General features: G+C 57.2%; 1 long non-coding RNA gene across 1 annotated transcript; it reads left to right on the plus strand.

The window, feature by feature from the left end:
- Positions 1-9,563: 9,563 nt before the first annotated feature.
- Positions 9,564-12,914, plus strand: LOC139040219 (uncharacterized). Its single transcript, XR_011494310.1, has 3 exons — positions 9,564-9,672; positions 10,770-10,924; positions 11,097-12,914. It is a non-coding gene; the product is annotated as an uncharacterized lncRNA (long non-coding RNA).
- The last annotated feature ends 361 nt before the right edge of the window (positions 12,915-13,275 follow it).

Genomic DNA, 13,275 nt, shown 5'->3' on the forward strand with positions numbered 1-13,275 from the left:
CGAGGTGCAGGGGTGCCCCCCCTGACACACACAACAGATATGTGAGGCACAAAACTGGCAAAAATTCTCTTGCATGTTTATTGCAATGTGTATTAGGGAAAATTTAGCACCTTGAATCTGACGTGGCTATTCCCACCTGAGACAAGACTAAAGGTATTTAGGTTTCTAAAAAGTTGAGGGAGGAGCATTTGGTTAGAAAATGTAAAGAATGTCTTAGGTGAAGGATGGAGTTTGAGAAATGCTGGAGTGAAAAAAGAAAAGAGAAAGAGAGAGACAGAGAGGGAAGAGGCGCCAGAGAGATGGCGACGGGGAGAGACATGCAAAGAGGGCGAGAGGGCGAGAGAGAGAGAGAGAGACAGAGAGACAGAGAGAGACAGAGACAGAGACAGAGAGACAGAGACAGAGGGAGAGAGAGCAGGATGGAGAGAGAGGGGAGAGGGGAGAAAGGGTGGGGGAGGATGAGGAGGAAGAAAAGAAGGCAGGAGAAACAGAGAGGGCGTGAGAATAAAAAAAGGGGCACAGGGTGGATGGGTGAAGGAATGCAGGAGTGAAAGGATGAATGAGTGAATGAGCGGGTGAAGGAGTAAACAATACGAGACTCGTAAAATAAAGGGCAAATGAAGGAAGGGGAAGCAAGGGTGGCCGAGCCAGGTGGCAGGCGCCTGGCCCCGGGAGCCGCCCGCTCCAGCCCTCATGGCTGTGTGTCTGGGCGATGCAGGACCTCTCTGGGCTCCGGCCTGGGTCATGTCCTGAAGTGGTGACCGTGTTCCTGACCCTGGACGCTGGAAAGCTGTGCCCTCAACCCTCTCCCCTCCAGCCGAGAACCTTGGGCACCTGCTGGACTCCAGCCCCAGGAAATTGAAAGCAAAAGCTGTCCAGGGCTTTGCCCAACCTTCCTGTCCCTCAGCTGGTTTCTTAGAAGTCAGGTGCCTGGGCTTCCAGCTGCCTCCCTCACCCGAGGGTCCCCTCGCCCTGGCGGGTGCCATGCTGCCGGCAGAGACAGGCCCGTGCTGGAGCCGGCAGCATGCTCTCCAGATGCATGACGGTCACACACAGATCCCATAAATGTTTATTCACGTCTCCTGTGTGGCACATGCGGGCGGAGCAGGAGAACCTGAGCCACTCGGAGAGAAGAAAAGGACAGACAGGGTTTCAGCACCGCCTGATCCAGGCCCCACAAGAAGGTGGCTGGAGGGTTGGGGTGGCACCAAGAAAAGAAGAAGTAATTAGGCCCAGGAATCGTGGGGAGGAGGGTGGGAGACTGGGAGTCAGGAAGGGCTTCCTGGAGGCGTCAGTGTCTGAGTCTTCAAGGATGAGTGGGAAGGAGTTCCCCTGGGCAGCCTCTGTGGGGAAGGGCATCTCAGGCAGAGGAATAGCATTTGCAAAGTGATCTATGTTATTATCTCCCGTCATCGGTGTTACTGCCCCAGGCAGCCATTGTGCTCACCGTGTCAAAGGGGTGGGAGAGATGGAGCCCAAGCAAGCCCTGATGCACTGTATGAGCCCCTGCATCCAGCCATGCCTGAAACCCACCTCTGGACTTACCTGTTAGACACACCACGAGTTCCCTTTTTTGCTTATGCCTGTCCGAGTTATGTTTCTGTCACTTGCAACCCAAAGAGCCCTGGGTAATCAGAGCCTGAAGAGCAGCAAGGGTCGGGGTCAGGTTTGGCTGGAAGGAAGGGCGAGTGAGGGAAACGGAGCCACGCATCCTAAGAAGAGACAAAACAGCTCTCTGGTCTGGAAGAGGCAAGACTGGTTTTGCCAGGAGCTGGGGCCCACGGGGATCCCCCTCTGTGATGTCTGTTGGAATGCAGACGCTCACACCTCCGGACTCGTGGTTCTTCTTAACAGCTTACTTTCTTTGCTTTGGAAAAAAAATTCCACATTAAAAAAATTTTCCCTTCCCATTTTTTGAAACAGACTATTTTTAGAGCAGGTTTAGGTTCACATCAAAACTGAATGGAAAGCAGAGTTTCCGTGTACCCACCGCCCTCCACGGCACAGCCTCCCCCACGTTCGACATCCCACACCAGTCCACATTACGTTTTCATTTCCACATTTGCTTTTAAATTTTTTAAAGCATCTACCAATAATGTTAGTATTAAATGCATCATATATATTTTCCTGATTTCTACAGAGACATAGATTTTTTTTTCTTTGAAAAAGAAAAGGGCACAATTCTTTATGACCCGTATTGTCACCGAGTTTTTCTACTTAGCATTTCATGAGCAGCCCTCCAGGTCACAGCGGACAAGGCAGGATGGGGAGGAAGCGGGGGCCCAGTGGGAGCAGGGGAGGGGCCCAGGCTTGACCTCGGGGTGGACGTTTCATCGAATGTTCTCACTGTCCACTGAGGTTTTGTTCCTTTTTCATGGATGGGGAAACTGCCACTGAGGGAGCCGCTGTCACTCTGGCACAGGGACCCCGAACCCTTGGGCGGGGTGGGGAAAGGAGGGAGGCTGGCCCTCCGAGGGGCCCTCTATGGGGACACGAGTGCTCCTCCAGTCCCTGGGGGACAGCCTCGCCTTACCCCTGCCTCGGCTAGAGTGCTGCCTCCATGCACGCCCTGCAGCTTCACTTTCTAGGATGTGTCTGGTGCAGAAGCGCGTCGTGCCTCAGACTCCTCAAACTGGAGCCCGTGTGACGTGTCCCCTGGGTGCCGGGAGCTCCACACACACACACACACACACACACACACGGTCTCAGTCAATCCTCTTACCCCCTTATAGGGGCCGGACCACTATTAGCCCCCTTTCTCAGATGGGGAAACTGAGGCCCAGAGAAATGAAGCAACTTGCCCAGGGTCACACAGCTAATGGGTGACAAAACCAGAATTAGACCTCAGTGAGGTCTGAATCCAGGCAGAAGCATCAACATCCAGGTTGGGCCGCTGACTTTGTAAATTTTTAGCTACACACGCACATGCACACGCACAGGCCAGCTGGCTGAGCGGTCTTGAGTGGTGGGTGTGCCCCAGAGCGCTGGCCTCAGCTCCGTCCTTCATTCCGTCTTCCTGGACCCCTTCCTAGGAATCGAGACAATCTGTTTACCGCAAGGACGGCGAACCCACCGGCCAGCAGAATCAGGATCCCAAATGAGCTCTGGATTAAGACGTTGAGTGGGCGCCAAGGTGAAAGTTAAGTCATTAATGCAAAGTCCTACACTGGGGCTAAAAGAGTCAATCGTCCTGGGACAGGGTGACCTCTGGCCTTCACACTCTAGTTGAGCATAAGCTCGGGACGAACCGCGAGCACAGCGCGGCTCGCTCAAGTTCATCCGGCAAGAGGACCTTCCTAGCCGGGATGCTCAGAATGAGAAGTGACCCACAGTGACAGTGTTGGCTTATGTCCCCCATGGGCACGAACGGTGAGCCGTCGCGTCATGCCTGCACACGGCGCATGCTCAGGAATCCTGCGTGACATCGAGCGTTAGTGACAACAGGGAATGCTGACGCCCATCCCGGGCACGTGCGAGATGCTCCATAAATGGAAGTCGCTATGGGATCGACAAGGGGAGGATGGGTGGAAGAGGCAGGAATATTTACCATCATTATCACTGGCCACCTATTGCTAGACAGGAGATAGAAAGTGTGCATTATAAGGTAGCATGAGGGCTGCTCTTTCTTCAGCATGTGTGCCAGGCAGGCCCTGTGCCGAGCGCCTCCCGGGAGCGCCTTCAACTCTTCAAACATCTTCCGGGCAGCGCCTGTGAGGCTGAATCACACGAAATTGCCGTTTCCGCAGGTGAAAAACACCAGCGTGTTGGCAATTTCATGCGGTTCGCCTTAACAGCATCTTCATGTCGCAGGTCGAGTGAACCCCGTTGGCAGGGCCAGGAGGGGTCTGCCTGCTCTGAGGATTCCGATTTTGTCCCTGGTCCCTCCCTCTTCACCCGCCTTCTCGTTCTGGCTACCCGCACACCCACCACCCCGCCCCTCTGCGGTCGGCTCTCTATTTACGGCCCGGGGTTTCTGTGAACTGGGGACTGAGGAAATGACTTATTCCAGAGTCATCACAGCCACCCCAGAGATAACGGGCATCCAAGAATTCGGAGTTTCTGACCGACCCCCCTGCCCTCACCAAAATGGGATTTTTTTTTTCTCCCACCTCTCTGGATTTCCAAGGCCAGAAGCAGCAAGACAGGAACAGAAATCGTGTGCCTGCCTGCAAGTGGCCCCTGGCCGGCGGGGAGACGAAACGGGATGGGAGATGTGTGCCCGTTTTGCTGCCAGTAACACTGAGGCCACTGTGCCCAGCCTGATTGCCGACTGCCCTCGTCAGGGGCCGAGAGGAGAGGGGCTGGGTTTCTGGACATCGGGGGTCCCAGCCTGGTCCAGCCCAGGCCGAGCATCCCAGAGGCCGCTGGGAGGACCCTCTGGTCCAGCCCCACCCCGCGGCTCCTGAGGATGTTGCTGAGCTGACGGCCAAGCCGGGCCTGGAGGGGCGGAGCATTTCCAGGTAGTCAGACTGAGATAGAGGGTGGCAGCTGCGGAGACAGCGGAGGAGGACAGGGCAGCCTGGTCCCCACTGCGCGCAGCCCGCCCGCCAGGCACAGCCGGTCTTCGGGGAAGTTGCCGCGTCGGAGTTCCAGGAAGCGATAACGCTTGTTGAAACCTCTTTCTTGTGGCCTGGGCTTGTCACATGGCTCGGTGGGGACAAACGTCAGGCAGGGCCACAGGTCTGGGCCGGCTCGCACCCCGGCAGCTGCTGCCACCCTTGCTCTTCCCCCCTCCCCGGGGCCGTCGGGAGGAGGGGGTTGGGCAGGAAGGCGGGCGTTTGCGGCCCCCCGCTCCCCGAACACATACCTGGCGCAGGCAGAGAGCAGAGCTGTCCCCTGCCAGCTTTCTCGTCCCCTGTGTCCCCTTGTAGGCTGGTTCACCTTCTGATTCCCCAGCCAGCTAGTGGGGCCGAGGATCCCTAAGCTGTAGGTTGCTGAGAAAACACATAGTTGGTGCTGAGGACATAGAAATTCTTTGCTCCTTTCCCGTGAAGTCAGGAAATCCTAGAACAGATTGTCTCCACCTTGACACTCTTGGCTTTCAGGCCTGGGGAATCCTTTGTTGTGCGGCCGTCCTGTGCATTGTGGGGCATTCAGCAGCATCCCTGGCCTCACCCAGTAGACACCAGTAATACCCAACCAGCCCCCACCCCAGTTGTGACAGCAAAAATGTCTCCAGACATGGCCAAATGTACCCCTGAGGGGCAAAACCGTGATCCAGATTCAGTGCCCAGCACACAGTAGGTGCTCAGAAATTAGTAGGTCTTCAACCTTGACAGCAGAGCATGTCTGGTTCATTTTTATTCCCCACCACCTGGCATCATGGGATGCCAAGGGATAATTTGTGAGGCTCTCAGCCCCCCAGTCTCTATATCCGCCTCTTTCCCCACACCCCTAATAAACACACCAACCAAATAACAACTGTGCTGGAGGCTGTGAACTTGAGGGCGCCAGGCTGAGTGGAGGGTGGGATCAGGGGTGGAGAAAAAGGCCATGTGCCCATCAGCAAGATGCCCCTTCCTCATCCCTCGGCTTGGTCCCCGGAAGCTGGCAGCCCTGCTCTCCCCCAGGCAGGAGTTTCTGACCTGCCCAGCAGGAGACGCTTCAGATGCTGCCTCTGGGATCCTCCAGTGGCAGCCAGACCCTGCCCAATCACCTGGGTGACACTCACCCGTCCACACGCCCCGCCCGCAGGCACGGAGCTTCCGACCGTTCTCAGTTTTCTGCTCGTCAATGGGAACTCATCGCCGAGCATCCACAGACATGGAGGCAAGCTTGTAAAACGAAAGCCAGATAGCAAATCAACAGAGGAAAAGAACTTCTAGGAAACAGAGCCAGTGCGGGGCAAAGGCAGGAAAAATCAAGATGACAAAAAAACCCTCAGAGAAATAAAAGATGCCGCATCTATCACCCAAGAACAAGAGGCCGCGTCAGGAACGTTCCTAGAACGAGGAAGGACCAGAGAGATGGGAGCAGAAAGAAAAAGTGGAACCTCCGCCCTGGGAGGGAGGGCTGAGGAAATCTGCAAAGAGGAAAGGACTGAAAATACGAGAGAAAAGATGAGAAAGTTAGAGGATTATTCCACCAGATATAACACCCGACTGACAGGAGTTAAAGAGAGAAACAGAGGAAACAGAGAGAAGAAATTCTCTAAAACTGAAGGACGTGAGTTTCATATTGGAAAACCCATCAGCGACTGCATTAATTTCCTATTTCTGTGTATAAATTTCCCCGGCTCTCAGAGGCTGAGGCAGAATTCTAAGAGAGCCCCATCGCTTCCCGCCGCCCCGCCTAACCCCCAGGATGTGTATATATGTGGATCTTGCTCCCGCGATTAGGTTATGTTGCATGACGTGGTTCACTTTACAAAAAACCAGATTCTCCCATGGGCTTCACTTGATCACACAAATCCTTTACGAGGGCAGCATTTTCTCTGGCTGGTGCCTGAAGAGGAAGTCAGAGATTTGAAGCACGAGAAAGATGGGATGCGCTGGTGCTGGAGCGGAGGGGGAAGGGGCTGCGTGTGGATGGAACGTGGGCCACATTTAGAGCCGAACGCAGCCCTCGGCGAGGACACGGGGACCTCAGTCCTACAGCCACAGGATCTGAGTTTTGCCAAAATCAAGAATGAGCTTGGGAGCGGATTTTTTCAGAGCCTCCAAGTGGGGACCAAAACCCCAGCTGGCACCTTGATTTTAGCCCAATGAGACCCCGAGCAGAGAATCCAGCCACACCACGCCAACCTTCTGACCTGCGACAACAGTGAGATAATAAATCTGTGTTGTTTGAAGCCACTAAGTTTGGGGTAATTTGTTACACAGCAGTAGATAACCCACACAAATACTTAAAATAATAAATGTTTATCTCACACAGTGTCTGTGGGTCAGGAATCAGGGAGTGGTGCATGGGTCTGGCTCAGGGTCTCTCCTGAGGTTGCAGACAAGATGTTGGCCGGGACTGCCATCATCTGAAGAGTTGCTATTTTGGGGGGATGTCAGGGGAAGCCTCTCTGAGGAGCAAGGAACTAAAGGAGGTGAGTGAGCTACTAATTTGGACACAGAAAGAGCATCCCAGGCAGAAGCCAGAGCAGGTGCAAAGGCCCTGGGGCAGCACGTTCAGGGAAAGAGGCAAGTGTGGCTGGTGCAATGTGAGCCGGGGGGGAAGAGTAGACTATGTCGGCAGGGGGCTGGCAGTATCAGATCCTGCAGGGACTTGTGGATCCTTGCCAGGAGTTAGGCTTTCACTCAGAGTGAGATGGGAGCTGGGACGGCTCCGGGCAGAGGAGCTGCCGGAGGATTAAATGAGACAGTGCGTGGGAAGCACCCAGGAGGGGTCCTGGCACATAGGAGGGGCTCCATAATTGCCAGCTGTTATTATTCCTGTGGTTATTATTATTGTTAGGTACTAGGAAGCAAACTGGAAACTATAAAAAGCTATTGAGATGCAAATTTTCATTGCCCGACGGAGCTTTTGAAATATTTTCAACTTGCTATCATTAAGCACTAACCATGAAAAGATGGGTTTCATTTCTTCATTTTATGGAAGAGCGACCTAAGGCTCAGAGAGGTCAGGAGATCTGCCTGGTGCTGCACAGCACAAAGGAGCAGAGCCCAACTCAACAAAACCCAGGTCATCTGCAGCCAGGCTGCTGGCCGCTGGGTCGGCCACTGGGGCTGAGGCCCTGGTGCAGTTGGCAGGTGGTGGGCCCCGTGCAAAATGAAAGGCAGACGCTGGGGGGCCGCCCTTGGGACCCGCCAGCATCATTGAAGAGAAAAGTCTGGCGCCCCTTCAGCTCCGACCTGGCCCGTTCAGAGGGTCACCGGGGACGCCGTGGGTCCCAGTAACAGGAAGCCTGATATAAAGCGAGTTTAAGACGCTGGAGATTTTCTATCTCGTTCGACAGGAAGTCCAGATGGAGCGTGGCTTTCTGGCCCGGTCGATTCAGCGGCCCCACCACGCGGGCCACCATCTCTCTGCTGTGACACCTCGGCGTTGGTTCCCCTGAGGCTGGTCCTAGGATGGCCGTGCGGTTCCAGGTGTCACCTCCAGCAGAAAAACAGCCACCCTGTCTCCCCAGGGCTCCCCTTAGGAGCCCAGAAAGCTTCCCCCCAAAGCCCCGCGGGCTCTCCTCGTGCCTCCTGGACCAGAACTGGGTCCCCGCCCGATGCTGAGACGGTCGCTGACCGGGGACTGCAGCTTCCTTAGCGACGCGGGAGGTGGTGGCACGCGGTGTCAGATTGGCTGGGAAATCAATGCTGCCGTTCTTCGTCCCTCCCTGTACCCGTGCTCTTGACAACACGCCTTCGCTGCCCCCTCGTCGGGAAGCTTCTATCTCCACTCACAGCCTCGGCCGCTCTAGCCAACAGGACGCGACGAAGGTGACCGAGAGATGCCGGGCCGTCTCCCAGCCTGGACCCCGAGATGCCTTCGGGCTTCGACTTGCTTTCTTGGGACTCTGCAACCGCGATGAGAACAAGCCCCAGCGGGCCTGCTGGATGACGGGAGACCCCACGGAACGACGAGGAGCGGTCCCAGCCGAGGCCACCAGGGACCAGCCAGCCCGGCGGCCCCATCAGCTGACTGTGGATGCAAGAAGGCAGCAGCTGAGATGAGCCCAGGCGGGAAGCAGCACCCGGCCGACCCACAGACTCACGAGCACCCGGCCATGCTTACTGGTTTAAGCCGCTCGTGCTGGGGACGTTTGTTACACAGCAAGAGCTGGCTGACACGGGGACGGACCGCCTCACGCCGTGAACCCCTCCTCAGAGGCCAGGCCTTCCGGAGGAGCACAAAGTGTGATCCATTCATTGACTGCTTCTTCTCGCCCATTCCATGCGGTTTCTAGATGCAGGAAACTCAAAGACTGATGAGGCCTGGCCCCCCCCTCAGGAAGCCCCGACTCTAGCTGGGAGACGGACCTGTCAACTGCCACTTACAGCCGTCCCGTGGCCGGGGGAGCAGGTCTGCCTGAGGGTTAGCAGCTGCGTGACCTGTCCCTGTAGACCAGCCTTGTTCCTTCCCCCTCCCCTGCCCCTCTGCCCCCGGGCCTTTGCACCTGCTGATTTCTCCCTCTGGACGGTCTGGCCCACCTTCTACGACCTCTGAACACTATTCTCCTTTGAGACTCAGCTCAGGTGTTCCCTCTCCCGGGAACCTTCCCAAACCACTTCCCACCCAAGTCGAGAGCCCCTCGGGGCTCCCACAGCCCCCCCCAGGCTTCCTCTAGCCCTGCCTTTGTCACTCTGCACTGTGACACTCTATCCTTCCGTTGAGCTGCTTCATGGCGCAGATGTGGAAACTGAGGCCCAGAAAGCAGAAGTGACTGGCCCAAGGCAGAGCAGGGCTGGGCCCACCCCGGGCTGTCCAGGCCGCCCCACCTGCCTCCTCCTTCTCAGCGTCCCAGCCCACGGGGGACCAGCCATGGGAGTCTCACTGCGCTCCTACTATGCACCAGGTCCGGTGCTAGGATGAGACCCCTGGGAGGTTCTCCTGGGAGCCTGCACCCTCCCAACAGTCCGGCAGGTGGACACAAGTGGCACCCCTGCCCAGGCGGGGCCACGTGGCTCAGAGGGCAGAGGCACACGGCCCATGGCCAGGAAGGGACAGAGCGGGACGGAGCCCAGACCTGGCTGCCTTCTGTCTGCGGCCTCCTCTGCGGCTTTCGGGCTGACGGTGAGAGGGGCACGGAGAGCGAGCTGGGGCGACAAGGGGGAGCAGGGGCTGCCGGGGAACCCCGGGGCAGGAAGAGGCAGAGCAGAAAGTGAAAGGGCCGGGAGCCGAGAATAGCTGTGGGTGACAGCAGCCGGGGACTACAGACGCCTGAAAGAGAAACCGGGCTGGGCCCCGGGGAGGGGCTGCGTCCACCGCCTGGGGAGGGGACCTGGGGGCTGGGGAGCCAGGGTGGCATCCTGCCAACCCAAGAAACCCCACCTGGATACCCCGAACTGTGGGAGCGGAATTGGGGGGGACGGGGCCGTGGGGAGGAGAGGATTTCAGTGCCGACTTTATGCAGTTTCCACATTGCCTGTCCCCATTACAAGGAGCTCAGAGGCTCCGGGGACCAACAAAACCCGTCAAGACAAGACAGCCTGTGAAACGCAGGCCGGTGCTGCAAAGAGAAACCTGTTTCTTCATCTCTCTCCATCCTCGGCTGCCATCGCCTCCAGCAGCAGCTCAGTGCCGTGGTTAGGCAGCCTGCGTTCAATCCCGGCTCTGCCACTGGCTGGCTGTGTGACGTTGGGCAAGTCACTTCACCTCTCTGGGCCTCTTTGCTAACATCGTCTACTTCACGGGGGTGTTCTGAGGATTAGCGGAGTGGGTATATGTTCAGGACACGGAACAGCTCGGAGAAAGTACTCGACAAGCATCTTGGCTTGTCTTCTCCACCGCCAACACACACACACACACACACACACACACACGCACACGGAAAGTCCCTCCAGAATGTAAACGGTGCAGGAGCAGGGACTTGTTTTTTTCACTGTTGCGTCTCCAGTGCCTGGGAGCTGTGAGCACCTGGTACACAGCAGGCACTCAATAAATGTTTTTGGAAAGAAGGAAGGAGGGAAGGAGGGAGGGAGGGAGGGAGAGGAGGGAAGGGGAGAGGAGAGGGTGGGAGAGGGAGGGGAGGTGGGGGGGAGGCAGGGGAGGGGAGGGGGAAACCGCTACCCATGTTTCCAGGTGTGCGGCACCCACTCCGTTTCTCTGCATTTTCTGCCTTTGTCACGTTGCCACCCATCACTTGGGTTAATTGAAAAACCCGTTTTCAGGGAGAACCACTCGGGAGGGGGCTGGGGCCATTCAGCTCAGGGGGCCCCAGGACACCCCCCTCCCCCCCCGGGAGCCCCAGAGACCCGCAGGCAGCGCGGAGAAGCGACAGGAAGCTCAAAGGACAGGCTGTTCTCTGCCTCCCGAGAACCACAAGGTGAGAGGACAGGCTGTTCAGGGCTGAGATCTGTGTGTACCCGCCCCCCCCCCGCCACACCCCCACCCGGGGGAAGTGTCACCAGCGTCCAGGGTGGGGACCTCTGCCCTGGCCTGGGGATCTTGCGGCTCCTCTGATCTCTACGAGGAACTCGGGGCGGCTTGCTTTCCAGGAACGCTTCCTGTGACCCGGGGATGGCTCACAGCCAAGGTCTGGGGAGGCTGTGTGACCTTCGACACCTCTCTGGGCCTGGACTGCCTCACCTGCAAGACCGAGAAAATAGGACATCCCATGCAGGGACATCGGGAGGATTAAGAGGGGAGTTCGAAGGCTTTGTTTCACCATCAGTTACTTTTTAAAAATTGAAGTCAAAGACACATGAGATCCAATCCAGCATTTTCAAGTGTGCAGTTTAGCGGCACTTGGCACGCCTACAGAGTTGTCAACCATCGTCACCCTCGAGTTTCAGAACGTTTCCATCACCCCCAAAGGAGACCCCGTGCACATTGGCAGTCAGCCCCCACTCCCCTGCCCCCAGCCCCTCCCACCCCCGAATCATCTTTTCTTCCCCATGGATTTGCCTAGTCTGCACATTTCTTATCGACAGTATCACACAATAGGTGTCACCTTCTGTGTCTGTTTTTTTTCACAGGGTGTGACGTGTGCCAGGCTCGGCCACGTCCTGGCCTGTGTCACTGCCTCTTTCCTACGATTCCTACAAGCCATCAGTTCCTTTAAAAAGATGACTTTTAAGTGTTTATTGAGGGAAAGCACCCCATCAGCGGTGTGTTTAACTCCAGATGTTTGACACAGGTGTGTGCCCATGGAACCACCGCTGGGTTCGAGACACAGGACACTGCCAGCACCCAGAAAGTTCCTCAGAGCGTCCTGCCCCTCCTCCGGGCCGGAGGGAGTCCCTGGTTCTGGTTTCCGACCCTGTTGATGAATTTTGCCTTCAGATAAGTGGAGTAACGCAATGTGTGATGGCTTATATCTGACTTCTCTCGCCACACACGACGTCTGTGAGTGTCCCCCACACAGTAGCGGATGGCCAGAGTCTGTTCTTTTTCAGGGCTGAGTAGTATTCCGCTGTGTGTGCATCACATTGTTGATCCACTATCCTGTTGGTGGGCACGGGGCTGTCTCCAGCGGGGGGCTATTCTGAGAGATGAGGCTGCTAACACCCGGTCCCTGGCTGTGGGGCAGGGGCGCTCGGTCTTGGGGTTAATCCCTAGGAGGGGACGCTGGGCCAGAGGCCGTGTTCACCTAGGGTGAGTGGATGGATGTGCCGGTTCTCCCGAGGGCTGGGTGGGCTCTGTCCCCCAGCCCTGCCTCAGAGTCCCTGCCGTCTGCATCCCCGACGGCACTCGGCACAGCCAGCCTTGGGGATTTTAGTGAATTTTAGAAAACTGACTTTAGAACACTGACTTCGGGAAAGTTTAATTTTCTATTAGGGGTCGTTGTCACTTCCTCAGACGTGATGACGAGAGGAGATGGCGAGGCGCAGTCTGCGTGGTTCCGAAGCTCGTGTGTGGCTCTTTCCAGGGCCGGAGCCGAGAGTGGCCGCCGGCGCCACCCAGGGGGTCCCAGCTCAGGTGCAGCCGGCTCCCCATGGGCCACCCCCGAGGCCCTGCCACGTCCCAGCTCCATCCCGTCTCCCTGAGGTGCAAACTGAGGCACAGAAGAGGTCACGTGGGCTGCCAAGGTCACACAGCCCGCAGGAGGCCCCTCAGTCTCCTGGAAGAACCCGGGTCCCCTGGTCCCACTTGTCTGGAGCCGAGGGCCACAGGCTGGGCCGCTCCAGGGTGGCTCCACGCGATTCCAGAGGACGGGGCGCCCGACCTCACCCTGCAGCCTGCTCACACCCACCACGCACCACACATGCCACACCCACACCCCTCACACTCACCCACACTCAAACTCACACCCACGCCACACCCACACCACCCCTCACACGCTCACACTCACACCACCCCTCACACGCTCACAATCAAACTCACACCCACGCCACACCCTCACCACCCCTCACACGCCCACACTCAAACTCACACCCACGCCACACCCACACCACCCCTCACACGCTCACAATCAAACTCACACCCACACCACACCCACACCACCCCTCACACGCTCACACTCACACTCACACCCACGCCACACCCTCACCACCCCTCACACGCTCACACTCACACTCACACACACTCACACTCACACCACCCCTCACACGCTCACACTCACACTCACACACACTCACACTCACACGCACACTCACACTCACACGCACACGCTGACACACGCTCACACTCACCCCCCCCATGCACCCCGGCACACGCGCACTTTACGGACACCTG

This window comes from Equus asinus, chromosome 14, assembly GCF_041296235.1.
Source record: "Equus asinus isolate D_3611 breed Donkey chromosome 14, EquAss-T2T_v2, whole genome shotgun sequence".
Lineage (NCBI taxonomy): Eukaryota > Metazoa > Chordata > Mammalia > Perissodactyla > Equidae > Equus > Equus asinus.